General features: G+C 36.9%; 1 protein-coding gene across 3 annotated transcripts in view; it reads right to left on the reverse strand.

Annotated features, from left to right (window-relative positions):
* Positions 1–18,168, reverse strand: part of LOC150088195 (ankyrin repeat domain-containing protein 17-like) — a 1,023,061-nt gene that overhangs the window by 575,110 nt on the left and 429,783 nt on the right. The gene's annotated exons all lie outside the window — the stretch shown is intronic.

Raw genomic sequence — 18,168 nt, forward strand, 5'->3', positions numbered from 1 at the left:
CATTAGTCATGCTTTTTGCCTTAGTTTGTAAACATATCCGATTTTATGCTAAGTGAATTCTATAAGAATTCCAACATAATCAAGTATAATCTTGTTTGAATTGAGGTAAGGGTTACTTAACTTATTAAATTTAACCGAAGCAGAGCTAATTTTATACACATACTTTTGGAAAGATTTTAATACAAAAAATTGTGTATTATTTTTGATTTCAGCAAATACTCTTCATAAACATCATGAGCAAAAAAAGGAATGACAATGAATCCTTCATAAAGTTTCGATTCACTAGTATTTTTGAAAGGGAGAAAAAGGGTATTTTTGAAACAAAGCAACAGTATGTTGTCTGAACATCAGTTCTATCACCAGAATCATTGAAACCAAGCAAGCAGGAATAGGTTCTTAAGACATCTCATTCAGAACTTTTGAACAAAGATGTTGATTACTTCAAACTGAAAGAAGAGAATATGAAGTGGCAAAGGCTGAGTACCTATGATGTCAAGGACACTACTGACACTATGCTGCTGCAACAGGATCTGGAAAGGTTGAGCAGATGGGCTGAGAGGTGGCAAATGAAGTCGTATTGTCAATGATATATAGGAATTTTTCTAGCAGGGATAAGGAGGTGATTATTCCCTTGTATGAGGCAATGGTCAGGCCACACCTAGAGTACTGTATACAGGTCTAGAGACCTCATTTCAAGAAGGATGTAGAGCTGCTGGAACGAGTACAGAGAAGGGCAACAAGATTAGTGAATGGAACAAAGGGGTGCTCTTACGAAGAAAGGCTTAAGTTTTACAAATTACAGTGTCTGGAGACTAGGCACCAGCTAGGCGATCTGATAGGTGTATAAAGCCTTGAATGGTTTGAGCATGCTCAATGCTGATGGGATTCTTCCTCTTGCTCAGAATAATCACCTGAAAGGGCATAAATTCAAATTGAGGAAAGACAGATGTAGGATAGACGTGCGGAAATTTGCCTTTAGTCAGCGGGTGGTTGGTGGGTGGAACAGACTTCCATCCCTTGTCATGGAAGTTGATAGCCTAAATAAGTTTAAGGCTCAGCTGGACAGGCATTTCGAACGAACAGAGGGGCGAAGTGGAAGTGGTTATTTTTTATTTATTTATTTATTTTTTTTTTTGCTGATGCTGCATAAGCTTGCTTTCTTGCATCAAATGCCTCTACTAATGCTAATGTTTCTGGTCTTTCACACAGGCTCATCATTCAGCGCTGAAAGCAAGTTATGAAATTTCTTTACATATTGTGCAGAAAAAGAAACCACTGGCCACTGCTGAAAAACTCATAATTCCAACAACAAAAGTAATGATTCACAACATGCTTAGTAAGGAGGAAGATATATTAAACCAGACCTTGCTGAGTAATTCAACAGTGAAAGAGTGAATTTTTGATGTAGCAGAGGATATTAAGGAGCAACTGGTTTTTTTTATTAGGGAGCTACAATCAACCAAATCATAAAGTAATCAAATCAACAAGAGCACAGATATTACTAGCACTACCCATTTAAGGGCAACTGTGGGTTTTAAGAAACGAAAATACATTTAAAAAAGATTGTATATTTTGCTTGTCCCTTAAGGAGCACGCCTATGTAGCTCATATATATTTTGTAAACTGCCAGATTTTGATCAACATAATTTTCTCTGGAATAAACTCTATCAAATAATGCCAGATGATATGGCAGCTTTGACAGGAGTCACATCAGGGCTACAAAGTTTTAATGAGCAGTAAACATTATTGGCTTTCATTGTATTTTACACCATGAAGCTCTAACTACAAAAATATTACCTGATGATAAGAAATCTATTTTAGAAATAGATTTCTGTGACATGCACTAATTATATCAAAGGAAGTTTTTAAAATGTGTCTGCTTTGTCTTTTGTGCCAGGATATGGATGCCAAACATGAAATCCTCCTTTTTCATAGGGAAGTACATTGGTTATCAAGAGAAGGGGTTTCTTTAATGAATGTTCGAGCTCCAATATGAGGGGCTATATTTCTGAGACAACAGAAGAACAATGAGTTCTTGCCATACTTTGAGAATCCAACATGGCTCTCTGGTAAATTGGCACATTTAGCCAACATTTTTGGCAAACTTAATATACTGAATAAAAATATTACAGGGATGAGAGAAAACAATCATTGAGGCAACAGAGAAAATCCAAGCATTCCATGATAAGTTTGACTTTTGGAATCATAAAAGTCACATTTATTTCAAGTCACATTTTGTTGTTTTCACCATGCTGGTGCAGTTTATAGAAGATACTAAAGTAGATTTCAGTTTCTATTTGAAAACATTTGCGAACACTAAAAGTGGAACGAGAGAAATATTTTAAGGTTATCCCAACTTTTCAATGACACTTTCACCTCATTCAAAATCCTATTTTATGCCAAGTAGATTTTGAAGAAGAGAACAATACTCAAGAAGAACTACTAGATTTATGCTGAGATGGATATACCAAAATGTTGCTAGATTCTGGTGTGAGCTTAATAGAATTTTGGTTAAAGATGATGCGAAAATATAAAAATATTTTCAGATCAGTGGAACAGTCCCTATTGGTTTTTTCCACTTTCTGAACTTTGATTTTTTAATTTAGTGTCAATTAAATGTAAAGCAAGAAACAAACTGATAGATGTTGATGACAAATTATGTTGTGTTCTGGGTAAGTTGTGTCCCAGAATAATTGACAAGCAGTGTTTAAGAGATAAAAATTCTTTAACATTATTTACAATTTTAAAAATATATATGATATTCCAATGTAATAGATAATAAATAATGTTTTTTTAAGTAATGAAAAACATCTCAAAATATGTTATTCAAATTAAAAATATTAAAGTAATTTCAGTGGTAAAATTTTAGCTTATTACTATAAATTCTCGTTTTTGCAGAATTCCCCCCCCCCCTTTCTATTACAAAAATCATGGAGGGTGGAAAATGTTCATTTGCCCAGAGAGAGAGGGGGGGGGGGAGGTCGCTGATAGATCTGCCTGAGAACCACTGTTCTAGAATACACAAGAAGTTTTCAGACTCATTTTATGAAAGGGTGAATGGGTGTGGAGAATAGTAAATACAAAAGTCAGCAGCACAAGTATTCTTGCCAAGGAAGAATTTGCTTCTATAAATTGCACCATCTGGAAACCAGGTGCCTAAATCTGAATGGCGAATTTAAGGCTTTAAATGGGTTGAGTAATCTAAATAATGACTAATATTAAAATATATCATTTACTTTCTTTTCACTTTTTTATAAACATATATGTGGCTCATTATAAATACACTCCAATAAGTTATATTCCACTGGTATTTAAATGATATAAAATGTTTTTACAGATACAACCTAATAGGGTATTTTCTAATGTGTTGTGATGATTGGATATCATAGCACTTATCCTATAATTTGTGCCTCTTCTTCTTCTTCTTCAAGAGGAGTGTTTCCATTTACCATGGGTTTCCTCAGCCTACAAATTATTTCTTGTTAGGAATTTTTTCCCGCCATAAAGTGCGGTTCAAGGTGTCTTGGTCGGTCAAGCCTCGGGCTGTCATGCACTCCCGTACTCCATCCATCCATGTCCTCCTAGGTCTTCCTCTTCTCCCAGGAGGTATCCATTCCAGGATAGCCTTTGGATATCTGTTTTCTTGCATCAGTTTTACATGTCCATACCATGTTATATGCTTTTCTCTGATGTCTTTTATAATAGTCTTTTTCACTTCCATTTTTCCCCTTATGTCTTCATTCCGTTTTCTGTCTCTTCTAGAAGTTACTGCTGAGCGTCTCCAAAAATCCATTTCTGTGGAGAGCAATGTTTTCCGCTCGCCTATTCAATGTCCAGGTTTCCGCTCCATACAATAGAAGACTTTGTACAATCATTTGAAATATAAGTTTCTTTGTTTTATGTAGGATATTTTTGCTCACAGAACAGAGTTTAACATGCCGATAGCCTTTCTGCCATCTGTAAATCTCTTATTGATCTCTGCTTGGGATGATCCATCACTTTGTAAGATTGATCCTAAATATTTGAATTTATCGACTTGTTTAATTTTAAAACCTGCAATACTTAGAACGTGTCTTGGCCCTGAAGACAACATTTCAGTCTTGTAATTTGTGCCTCTACAATGCTTATTTTGCTCATATCTTTCTCCTACATGTTCTAATGGCTACGATTTATTCAACTTGCTACCACAAAATTACCCAATTCTGCTGTGTTTAGAAATAATTTCCTAAAACTCTTTACTGTTTCCATGCAATTATAAGTACACAATAGAGTGCTATCCATCCTAATTTCTTCGATCATTTTTTTCTTTGTGTTTTCTAAATTGTAAACTTAAGAGAAAACACACTTCCTGTTGATCCTATTTCATACTTTTCCAAAAAAAAATTAAATATCCCTCAACAAAAACAGCATTTTCTGTTCATATATTTAAACTATGAGTTGCGAGTATTGCCTAATCACCTTGCAGTCTGAAGCACACTTATAATTGAAAAGTCCATTCTTATAAAAAGTAGACAGACTTTCATGCCCTAGAGCTTTGTGAACAGAAGGATTTAAACTACATAGTAAATGCACCATTCCTAATGCTTACAGAACAGCAAACTTTGTTTTACCATGATCTCCTTTTGGATGGCACTACTCGGTTATTACACATTAGACATGATGAATTCTTATCACACCATTATGACCTAGAGACCAAGCCAGCCAAAAATGACAGCAATAGAAGCATGTCAACTGCCCCACCATCAATACCACTAAAAAAATAAATAAATATTTACTCCCAATGAAGTGCAAGGAAGATGGTACAAACTTATTTTATCAACATGAACCACAACAACTAGCCTGGTTATCCCAAGGTGGCACAATCAATGCTTACTGCTACAGCAAAACAATGGAGCTGTTAACTGACTATAAACACAAAGTGGCTGTAAAGCTTAACAAGAGACAGTGTTGCTCTATGAGAATATAATCCCTTACAACAGAATTCAGCATTAGTAGAGGCATTTGATGCAAGAAAGCAAGCTTATGCAGCTTCAGCCAAAAAAAAAAAAAAAAACTTACATTTCAACCCCTCCGTTTGTTCAAAATACCTGTCCAGATAAGCCTTAAATTTATTTAGGCTATAAACTTCCATGACAAGGGATGAAAGTCTATTCCACCAACCAACTACCCGCTGACTAAAGGCAAATTTCTGCACATCTAACCTACATGTGTCTTTCCTCAATCTGGATTTATGCCCTTTCAGGTGATTATTCAAAGCAAGAGGAAGAATCCCATCAGCATTGAGCATGCGCAAACCATTCAAGGCTTTATACACCTCAATCAGATCACCTCGCCGGTGCCTAGTCTCCAGACAATGTAATTTGCAAAATTTAAGCCTTTCTTCGTAAGAGGACCCCTTTGTTCCATTCACCAATCTTATTGCCCTTCTCTGTACTCGTTCCAGCAGCTCTACATCCTTCTTGAAATGAGGCCTACAGACCTGTATACAGTATTCTAGGTGTGACCTGACCATTGCCTTATACAAGGGAATAATCACCTCCTTATCCCTGCTAGAAAAATTCCTATATATCATTGGCAATACACCATGAGCTACTCTTGCAGCCCATCTGCACTGCTCAGAGAACTTCATATCTTCCTGCATAACTACCCCCAGGTCCCTTTCATTATCTACCACTGTCAGTGTAGTACCACAGAGTTGATACGCTGCTCTGGGATTGCTGTTTCCATATGTAGTACTTTACGTTTGTCAATGTTAAACTTCATTTGACACCTCTCAGCCCATCTGCTCAAACTTTCCAGATCCTGTTCAGCAGCATAGCATCAGCAGTGTCCTTAACAACCCTGCCAACCTTTGTATGGTCTGCAAACTTGGACATTAAACTTGATATACCATCATCAATATCATTTATAAATACAGAAAACAAAAATGGACCAAACACTGAACCCTGAGGGATTCCATCAATAACATTAATCCATGATGAGCAGTGTCCATTGATTACCACTCTCTGTCTTCTCCCCCTCAACCATCCCTTTATTCATAGCAGCAATTTGCCTCCAATACCACACCGCTCTAATTTGTGCAGCAGTCTTCCATGTGCAACAGTATCAAAAGCCTTTCTAAGATCCAAATATAAATTTGGATCTTTGATATTCGGATCTTTCTAAGATCCGAATATCAAAGTTATTCCCTGCATCCAATTATTTTGTGACTGCATCATACTATCCAATCAAATTGGTCAGGCAAGACTTTCCTTTAACAAAACCATGCTGTGTCCGAGCTATAAGTGAAGTGTTGTCTAGATGATACTGCAGTGCTTCTTTAACCAGTGCCTCCATTAATTTTCCTGGAACTGAAGTTAAACTAACAAGTCTATAATTACTTGTGTCAGCCTTTGATCCTGCTTTGTGAATTTGGGTCACATTTGCACATCTCCAATCTATGGGTACCTCCCATGAGTCCAAAGAAGTTCTCATAATTATGGTTAAAGGGTTTGCTTACTTCCTTTGCTGCCTCCTTTAATATAACTGGATAGATCCCTTCCACACCAGGTGCCTTTTTTATGTTTATCCTCAGCAATTTCTCCTCCACTTTTCTCTTAGTTATTACAAAATGATCTAGCTCACTGCCAGAGTTTACTTCACCTCTGGCATTCCCCTTCCTGAATAACTTCTCATTTGTAAATGTAGATGCAAAATACTCATTTAGTTTATTAGCCACATGAGCAGGATCCTCAACTGTTGGACCATCAATATCCAGTGGACCAATCTGATTCATCCCTTTCCTTCTAGAGTTTACATAGGTAAAGAACTCTTTTCTGTTTTTCTTTGCATCCTTTGCCAAGGATTTCTCATAATCTGCCTTTGCCTGCCTAATCTCCTTTGTGACTTGGTTACAGACCAGCTTATATCTATCGTAGACTTCCATGTCACCCATTAATTTATATGAATCCCATGCATTTTCTTCTTTGCCATATGTCTCATTAGTTCATCTGACTTCCATTTAGGACTAAACCTTGACAATATTTCTTAGTTGGTGTGTAAAGCCTAGTAGCTTCCAAGATAAGTTCTTTGAATGCTTCCCATTTTGAATTTGCTGTTGGTAACATCATCAGTTGGTCCATTTGTATAGAATTTAAATACTGTCTCAGACCATCGTAGTCGCCTTTACGAAAGTAAAAACCCTTTCCTTTACCCCTGATGGTAGTTACTTCTTTGAGTAAATCCCACTTCAGCACACTGTGATCACTGCCACCTAGTGGTTCCTTTATCTGCAGATTTTTAATGCATGAAGAATCACTACTGATAATCAGATGAAGAGTAGTACTCCCTCTAGTTGCCTCCTGAACATGCTGATGTAGAAAACAATCATGCAATAAATCCACAAAAGCCTTGCTAGTGTGTGAGTGACCAACCCAGAAGTTCCAGTCAATATCTGGGAAATTAAAATCCCCATCATCAGACTCTCTGATTTACTGGCCCACTATTTCCCTGTACAGTTTCTTATTATACTCTTCAGAGTCATTAGGCCTATAGCACACTCCTACTCTCTATTTTGATCTCATAATGATTACGTCACACCAAACTGACTCGACACTGCACTGTCCAGCGATGTCGACTGGCTTCACTTCCTTGGATTTTATGTGTTTCTTAACTAATAGCATAACCCCCTCCTCCCTTCCTCTCATGTTCATCCTTTCTGTACACACTGTACTCCCTAAATTCCAGTTCTGCTTTCCTTATATCTGTGTGACACCACATCTCTGATATCCCAACAATATCTGCCTTTGATGTTTTGAGCAATACCTCAAATTCATCAAATTTATTTACCAAACTCCTAACATTGGTGTACATGCAAGTATACATGCACCTGTTCCTATTCTTAGCTAACCTAACACAACCCATGTGTTTACTTGTACTGCAATGACTCCCAGCAGTCTCTGAAATATCCTGCACCTTGTTTTCCAGGCTGATGCTCATTCCAATAGAAGCAGTGCAAAAATCACTTTCACCTCTGCCAGTGGCTACTGTTATCTATTAGTGCTACTGTATCTATTAGTCCTTGTATCCCCCCAAGCCAGCAGTTTTCCAACCCACCTAACACTGCCTCAATAGCATCAGGAAATATTCTTGCACCCTTTCTATTTAAGTGTATCCCATCCCTGTAGAAGCAGTCTCTCCTGTAAACAAGTACAGTCCAGGCTGAAAAAAAAATCTACCCCTTGAGCCTTGCATAATCTTTCCATGGCCGGATTGATTGATAAGGCTCTCATAATATACTCCCTCCTATCGTGTCTGGGCAGAATTGCACACACTTTCAAATTCAACCTTAATTCACGACTTTTTTTCAACAGTGACCTGTACTTGTTAAGTAATTCTGCTGGTCTCCTACTATTAATATCATTAGTGCCAACGTGTACAATTATATCACCTTTTGTGCCCTTAAAAGATGATATCCGCTCTACAACATCATCAGCCTTTGCCCCTGCCAGACATACCCTGGTCTTGTTCCACCTATATTGCTTCTACAGGGATGGGATACACTTAAATAGAAAAGGTGCAAGAATATTTGTTGATTCTATCGAGGCAGTGTTAGGTGAGTCGGAAAACTGCTAGCTTGGGGGGATACAAAGACAAATAGATTAACAGTAGCCACTGGCAGAGGTGAAAGAGATTCTTGCACTGCTTCTATTGGAATGAGCAGAAGCCTGAAAAACAAGATTCAGGATATTTCAGAGACTGCTGGGAGTCATTGCGGTACAAGTAAACACATGGGTTGTGTTAGGGTAGCTAAGAATAGAAATAGGTGCATGTATACTACCGTCTACACCAATGCTAGGAGTTTAGTAAATAAATTTGATGAATTTGAGGTATTGCTCAAAACATCAAAGGCAGATATTGTTGGGATATCAGAGACTTGGTGTCACACAGATATAAGGAATGCAGAACTGGAATTTGGGGAGTACAACGTCTACAGAAAAGATAGACTGGATAGGAAGGGAGGAGGGGTTACGCTATTAGTTAAGAAATACATAAAATCCAAGGAAGTGAAGCCAGTGGACATCGCTGGACAGTGCAGTGTCGAGTCAGTTTGGTGTGACATAAGCATTGGGAGATCAAAATTGAGAGTAGGAGTGTGCTATACGCCTAATGACTCTGATGAGTATAATAAGAAACTGTACAGGGAAATAGAGTGGGCCAGTAAATCAGAGAGTCTTATAATGGGAGATTTTAATTTTCCAGATATTGACTGGAATTTGTGGGCTGGTCACTCACACACTAGCAAGGCTTTTGTGGATTTATTGGATGATTGTTTTCTACATCAGCATGTTCGGGAGGCAACTAGAGGGAGGAATACTCTTGATTTGATTATCAGCAGTGATTCTTCATGCATTAAGAATCTGCAGATAAATGAACCACTAGGTGGCAGTGATCACAGTGTGCTGAAGTGGGATTTACTCAAAGAGGTAACTACCATTAGGGGTAAAGGGAAGGGTTATTGCTTTCGTAAAGGCGACTACGATGGACTGAGACAGTATTTAAATTCTATACAGTGGGACCAACTGATGATGTTACCAACAGTAAATTCAAAATGGGAAGCATTCAAAGAACTTATCTTGGAAGCTACTAGACTTTACATACCAACTAAGAAATATTGTTCAAGGTTTAGGCCTAAATGGATGTCAGATGAACTGATGAGGCATATGGCAGAGAAGAAACATGCATGGGATACATACAAATTAACACATGACACAGAAGCCTATGACAGATACAAGTTGATCTGTAACCAAGTTAGAAAGGAGGTTAGGCAGGCGAAGGCAGATTATGAGAAATCTTTGGCAAGGGATGCAAAGAAAAACAGCAAAGAGTTCTTTACTTATGTAAACTCTAGAAGGAAGGGGATGAATCAGATTGGTCCACTTGATATCGATGGGTCAACTGTTGATGATCCTGCTCAGGTAGCTAACAAACTAAATGAATATTTTGCATCGACATTCACACATGAGGAGTTATTTAGCGAGGGGAAAGCCAGAGGTGTATTCAACTCTAGCAGTAAGCTAGAGAATCTTGTAATAACTGAGAGTAAAGTGGAGGAGAAATTGTTGAAGATAAACACAAGAAAGGCACCTGGGGTGGATGGGATCTATCCAGTTATATTAAAGGAGGCAGCAAACACTTAGCCATAATTATGAGAGCTTCCTTGGACTCAGGGGAGGTACCCATAGACTGGAGAAGTGCAAATGTGACCCCAATTCACAAAGGAGGATCAAAAGCTGACAAAAGCAATTATAGACCTGTGAGTTTAACTTCTGTTCCAGGAAAATTAATGGAGGCAGTACTTAAAGAAGCACTGCAGGATCATCTAGACAAGACTTCAGTTATAGCTCAGACACAGCATGGTTTTGTTAAGGGGAAGTCTTGCCTGACCAATTTGATTGGATACTATGATGCAGTCACAAAGGAACTGGATGCAGGGAATAACTTTGATATTATATACTTGGATCTTAGAAAGGCTTTTGATACTGTTGCACATGGAAGACTGCTGCACAAATCGGAGCAGTGTAACATTGGAGGCAAACTGCTGCTGTGGGTAAAGGGGTGGCTGAGAGGGAGAAGACAGAGAGTGGTAATCAATGGACACTGCTCGTCGTGGACTAATGTTATTAGTGGAGTCCCTCAGGGCTCAGTGTTGGGTCCATTATTGTTTTCTGTATTCATAAATGATATTGATGATGGTATATCAAGCTTAATGTCCAAGTTTGCAGACGATACAAAGGTAGGCAGGGTTGTCAAGGACACTACTGACACTATGCTGCTGCAACAGGATCTGGAAAGGTTGAGCAGATGGGCTGAGAGGTGGCAAATGAAGTTTAACATTGACAAATGTAAAGTACTACACATGGGAAACAGCAACCCCAGAGCAACGTATCAACTCTGTGGTATTACACTGACAGTGGTAGAGAATGAAAGGGACCTGGGGGTGGTTGTGCAGGCAGATATGAAGTTCTCTGAGCAGTGTAGACGGGCTGCAAGAGTAGCTCATGGTGTATTGTCAATGATATATAGGAATTTTTCTAGCAGGGATAAGGAGGTGATTATTCCCTTGTATAAGGCAATGGTCAGGCCACACCTAGAGTACTGTGTACAGGCCTGGAGGCCTCATTTCAAGAAGGATGTAGAGCTGCTGGAACGAGTACAGAGAAGGGCAACAAGATTAGTGAATGGAACAAAGGGGTGCTCTTACGAAGAAAGGCTTAAGATTTGCAAATTACAGTGTCTGGAGACTAGGCACCAGCGAGGTGATCTGATAGAGGTGTATAAAGCCTTGAATGGTTTGAGGCATGCTCAATGCTGATGGGATTCTTCCTCTCGCTCAGAATAATCACCTGAGAGGGCATAAATTCAAATTGAGGAAAGACAGATGTAGGATAGACGTGCGGAAATTTGCCTTTAGCCAGCGAGTGGTTGGTTGTGGAACAGACTTTCCATCCCTTGTCGTGGAAGTTGATAGCCCTAAATAAGTTTAAGGCTCAGCTGGACAGGTATTTGGAACGAACAGAGGGGTGAAGTGGGAGTGGTTTTTTTTTTTTTTTTTTTTTTTTTGGCTGATGCCGCATAAGCTTGCTTTCTTGCATCAAATGCTTCTGCTAATGCTAATGCTAATTACAAACCTAAGGGGGCAATAAATTCAAATGAAGAAAAGACAGATGTAGAACAGATGTGGCAGAAATTTGCCTTTAGCCAGCGGGTGGTTAATTGCTGGAACAAACTTCCATCTGTCGTTGTGGAAGTTGAGGGTATGTTGAATAAATTTAAGGAGGAACTGGACAGGCATTTGGAGGCAATGGTGTGATTTTTTTTTTTTTTTTTTTTTTTTGGCTGATGCTCCATAAGCTCATGCACTTGCTTTCTTGCATCACATGCCACTACTACTACTACTACTACTACTAATATCCTTTTTACAAAGCATGTTCCCCGTTTCCCTGACAATAGAGTCGCCAACAACTAGTAGTTACTGTGGGACCAGCGCATTCTGCCTTGGTGGTTGCCGCTGTGCTGCGTGATGACCAAGTGCAAGCTCTGGCGTTGATGTGGGCAGCTGAGAGCTTGATGGGCCCCTCAATTTAGATCCTTCGAGGGTATCCACCCTGTCCTTCAAGCTCTCATATAGGCCCATAACAATGCTGAGTTGTCGCCTGATTTCCGTACACTACTTACAACATAGCGCGCACACAAAGACATCCCCCATGGCAATATCATGTCTCGTACTCGATTGCTCCACAAACATCATGCAAGCAGTACATTTTAAAAGGCTGAGATTCAGAGGGCAACTGCCCCCCTCATTTCTCCCCTGAACCACAGCACTCCCATTAGCTTGATCCTTTTGCTTTGTTGCTCTGGTCTGAGTCATGATTTCGATTTAATTTCAATAAAATTTCAATTTCAGTACAAAATTACAACTCTAAAATTGTAGTCCAACACAGTTATAACGCTATATATTTTTTTCAGTATTGAGTATTATCTACGAGTTCTGTTTGTATAACTTCCGTATCAAGTTATATATTAATTAATTATGTTACGTTTGTAATCTAAGTCGTTATATGTATTTAGTTAAAAAGTACAATTTAATTGACAATGAAGTTTAACAAGATTAATAGATTTTACTGATTAATGACAATATTATATTATATACTATACTAAGCTTACGCTATCTAGTTTGGGATATAAAGTTGTATCGTATAATAATGGCAGCAAGTTATGAACGGTAAATCTACGGACACTTAAGTATTAATTAACTTCCAAATCTCACTGTCTCAATTCAGAATAAACTGAGGATCCTGACTAGGTCTATATGCTACTTATAGAAAATAATTTGATATAACAATTGGTCAATAAAGTGGCTAAATATGGCTAAAAAACTTCTCGTTCAGCGGAGCTGCAACTTGTAACACGTGGATTTGATACCCTTACCACTACTAAGTAAAAGCTACAAAATCTCTCTATCTAAGTTAAATTTTAAACTAAGTATCATAACTAGGAATATAAAGCTACTCTAGAAAATAAGTTAATATGGCAATTTAAGCTAATAAAACAGAAAAAACTTCTCTATTCCAGGAGCAGTAAAAAACTTTGCCTGCACAAGGCTACTCTCATTCTCAAACTTTGTCAAGCTTTTTATCTCAAGCTGGATATTGAATTTAACAATATCCAGTCTAGAATTCTGCGAAGACCCACACTTAACTCATATTGTTTGTTGCAACCAGTAAAAATTAAAATAAATGAAAATTTGAAAGAATATTAAAAAAAAAAAATTGTTGTTATTTAGTTTTTAGGAGCATTAGCAACTAAGGCCATATTACTCCGGGAATGTGCGGTGGTCATTCCCTGACCTTTCTGCATCCTCAGTATTTGATGGTCATGGGCTCGAACCCTAGTCTAATCAAGAAGTGTATGCTACACACTGCTGCTCCTTCCCACCTGGCTACGGAGGCGCCGAAAAAAAATTGTATTAAATTTTCTGTGTCATAATAATGCAATATAGATATTTTTAAATTGAAGTAAATCAATAAAATAAAATTTGAACTGTATTAATATATAAAAATTTTAAAAATAATTTAAAAATTTTTAAAAATATAAAATAAAATGAATGAAAAGAAATTAAAATATATTCGTAATATAATCAGTTTTACCATTTTTTAGAAGTTTGAGAATCTACTGGTCCTGTGGAGACAGGACCAATAGATTCTGAATTCAGCTGCATTTTATTTTCTTGAATTAGATATGAGTAGTCAGATAAGAAAGACCAGCTGGGTGTCCTTGTGGAATAAGCAAATACATGGGCTGTGTTAGGGTTACTAAACCCTTTTGCTAACCGCACTGCAGGCAGGGATAGCAAGACATAGATACCTCCCTTCCTGCCAGAGAGGAAAGGGAAGGAATGTACTCGATTGGACCCAGTTTCTACTTGTGATTTCAAGTTTTGAGTAGAAGCTTTGCAGGCTCACATTTTTAAATTTAGCCCAGCTACTTCCAAAGAGATCATTCTCTACTTTTCAAACAATTTTGAATGGCACATATTTACAATGAACTGCTTTGAAAAATATTATCATAATCATCTTCAATCAATGCCGATCCACTGCAGGATGAAGGTCGCCTCAGCACATTTCTAGCAACTGCAGTCTTGTGCTTTCTGTTGCCAATATATGCCATCAGATTTCACAATTTCATCGATCTACCTGATCTTTGATCTTTTTCGTGGGTGTTTATAGTCAAGCAGTATCCATTCCAAGATTCGTTTAGTCCATCTTGATATATAACTTGCCCATTTCCATTTTAAGTGCTTTGTTCTTTCAATGATGTCACAACCTTGGTTTGTTGATTAATCCGCATATACTTTTCGGCCTCTTTTGATTATGTTCAAAATTTGGCATTCCATACTTCTGTGTGTGACCCTCAGTCTTTGTAAAGCTTTGGTATTCAATGAAAATTTTTTTCAACAATGTTAGGACAGGGAGGATAAAGTGATCAAAAGTTTTTTTGTTTGAGACGGAGTGGCAAAATTGTTTTGAAGGCTATATTAAGCATCCAAATGCATGCCATCCCAATTTTATGCACTGTTCAATTTCCATCATGATGTGTCCATCCAGTAAAATTTTTTGTCCAAGGTAAACATACCTTTAGACTTCAAGTTCTTGTCCATTGGCCATGATTTTCTTTGGTCTGATAGATTTGCCGAACACAATCTGTGTTTAATTGATATAAATCTTCAAACCAAACTGCTTGCTTTCGTTCTGCAGTTCTTTGATGTTTTGTTGCAATTCTTCTGAATCATTCGCAAAGAGAATGATATTATCTGCAAATCGTTAGTGATTCAAGTAATCTCTATTTAACTTGAGTCCTTTGTTATCCCAATTTGACTTGAAAAAATTTCTTCTGAAATGGCAGAAAATAGTTCTGGGGAGAGTGTGTCTCCTTGTCAAACCCCCTTTTCTATGTTGATCTGAACTTTATCACTGTTGACCAATACCATCTTGGCTGATTAGGGCATTGATTACTGCTTGATTTGTGATTGACTGAGTCAAGTGCTTTTTCATAATTGATGAAGGCAATACATAATGGAAGATTGTATGCATTGTGCTGTTCTTGCTGCTGCTGCACTGTTTGGATGTAATCCATTGAACTGAAGCTGCTTATGAAATCTGCTTGCTCTTTTCGTTGTGCTGCATCTAGTATTGTGCCTATTCTTGAAAGTATCTTTGTGAAAATCTTGTATATAGCTGGCAATAGGCTTATTGGTCAGTAGTTTTTTTTTTTAATCCACTTTTTTGTGAAGTAGGAATGGCTTCCCCAATTTTCCATGCTACAGGTATTCTTAAAATACTTTGGCTAGAGCTTTAGATACCAGCTAGCATCCACCTTTCAGCATTTCAAGAGTGACTTTATCGGGTCCTGCTGCTTTGTAATTTTTCATTGATTTTATAGAATAGTCTACCAAAATTTCTGGTACAGCTTCTACATTTGGTGGTGGATCCAGTTGTTGTCCTTTATCCTTATAAGATTTGAATAAAATCCTTTAGCTTGTTTTTGTATTTGATGTTGTGTCATCCTCAAGCTTCAAAGCAAACATTTGGCTCTTGTGTGTAACCATTTTTCATTTTGCTTTAGCCATTGATTTTCTTCTAGTGTTCCTCTGACGAGATCAACATTAAACTTGCACTTTCCTTCTTTTATGTGCTTTATTATGGTCTTACACATTTCTACATTCTCTACTTTGTTTCTTTTGATAGTCTGGTTGGTGTTTCTTGTTTCACAGTTGGTGCAAGGGCATAGGCAGGGTCTACAATAGTCTCAATGACTTTGTCATTAATAGTTGATATGTGTCAGAAAGGTCTTGCAGCATATGAAAATGATTGGACAGTTCTAATTCAAGGTTTCGATGATTTTCGATAGTTGTTAGTGTTGATCTTCTTCATTTTAGATAACTTGACCAATTCTTTTCTTTCTTTCATTCAATTTTGATTTTTGCTCTCCCCAACCAATGGTTGCTTCCAACATTGCAGTGATTCAAGTTTGAGCAGAAAGTGAATATTGTTTTAGTGTTTGTCAGTATGAAGTCAATTTCACCATTATTTCCCAGACAGTTCTTCCACGTCCATTTTCAGTGCACCTTTTTCTTTAATTTTGTTCCTTCGCATATTCAATTAGTGGAGTGCCTCTATCGTCTGTTTTAACAGTTCCACACTGGCTGACAGATTTTTGCATATGTTGAAACTTACTAATTCTTGCACTGAAATTGCCCATTACAATTTTATAGTGGTAGTCCTGGTTGTAAAGGCCCAATCATCTTCATAAAATTCTTCAACTTCATAATCACTATGACTATTTGTAGGAGCATAAGCTTGAATAATTTGAAGAGAATAGAAATTATTTTGATAAATAGCACAGCAAGCAATTCTTTCTACTATTATGGCTGAATCTGTTAGTCTTTTGTTAATCAAGAACCGAATTCCACCCAACATATGTTCCTTTGTAGTACAGCTAAAGTCTATCTTCTAGTTTGACCAAATCTTTGCCTTTTCTTCGAATCTTACATAAACCGATGATGTACCAATTGATGCTTTCCAGCTCTTGTAAAAATTCTAGGCACGAGTCTGTACTCACAGATCGAATATTATGTGTTCCAATGTGTAACATTCAAATTGAAAAATATCATCATCTTCAGCTATTGTCAATCCACTGCAGGATGAAGGCCTTCTCGACACATTTCCAGTTTGAAAAATATATTGGTTACAATATTTTTATTCTATATATCAGTTGTAAAATTATTCTTATTCTAAAACTTTTCATTAATGGTTTTGCTACTTTATATTCATCATACAAAGAAACAATTAAATTAACTGTGACAAACTGTGCAAAAAATGTTACTGCATATAAACAGCATTGTGATGCTGTTTATATGTATATGTTTATATTATTACATATTTTTCCCTATTTTTAGTGCATATTATCTGAGGTATAGATAATTCTGAATTAATTCTGATTAAATAACTAAAGTATTTAAGCAGAATTAATTCAGAAATTGAAAAAGGAGATATATATATATATATATATATATTATATTAGGCTAAGGATTGTTTATGAATTTTGTTGTTATAGATAGTTTATTGAGATCAGCACCAATTAATGCCATCTAAGTGTAAGATTATGCATTACATCAGTCTGTATTGATAAGTACTAGATATGATGGAAAAAATATCAGTTTGGTAAAGCGGTAGCAGTTCTGAGTGAGATACAGTGCAATATGTGGACATCTTGTGCATCAAACACCCAGGTAACGTGCATAGGCCAACGCCGGCACCATGGCAAAACCTAGAGATACAATATATAATAAAAGGTGAGAGTAAAACAAATGATAAAACATAGAGCAAAAAGATGAAAGCAGAAATGGAAGTAATATATGATAGAGTAAACCATAAGACAGAGCAAAATATATAAAATGAGGAAAAATAGAATAGCAATACAGCGGCAAAATTATAAAGAAATGAGGTAAATTATATAAAAGGGGTCAATTATGGGTATGTAGATACATTAAAAGGGACTTTGTCTAGGGCTAACCCTCTCAATGTATCAGCCCATAATTGGTGTAGCTATCTGTTTCTGTAGTCAACTGCCAGTTGTTTTACACTCACCTTTTATTATATATTGTATTATATATTATATCTCTAGGTTTTGCCATGGTGCCGGCGTTGGCCTATGCATGTTACTCATCTCACCGTATCTCACCCAAAACTGCTACCACTTTACCAAACTGATATTTTTTCCACCATATCTAGTACTTATATATATATATATATATATATATATTTTTTTTTTTTTTACTGTTGTCTGACAAGGATATGGGTGATATGGGTGAGGGGAGATAACTTTAAATTGGGAAATCTAATTGTACCATTTATAAGAATATGCACAATTTATGTAGATATCCACACTTGATAGGTTAGGTGTAATTCACACTATACAATAAAAACACAATACACACTTGATAATTTAGCAAATAATTTTACTTAGGAAAAAAAATTATAATAAAAGCAGTTACTTCATGAGTTAATGTATTAATTTTTGGTATTACTGTATTTATTTACATTCAAAAACCAGAACTGCACTCAACTA

Source organism: Mastigoproctus giganteus, chromosome 3 (genome assembly GCF_048544385.1).
Source record: "Mastigoproctus giganteus isolate SK-2022 chromosome 3, ASM4854438v1, whole genome shotgun sequence".
In the NCBI taxonomy this organism is placed as follows: Eukaryota; Metazoa; Arthropoda; class Arachnida; order Uropygi; family Thelyphonidae; genus Mastigoproctus; species Mastigoproctus giganteus.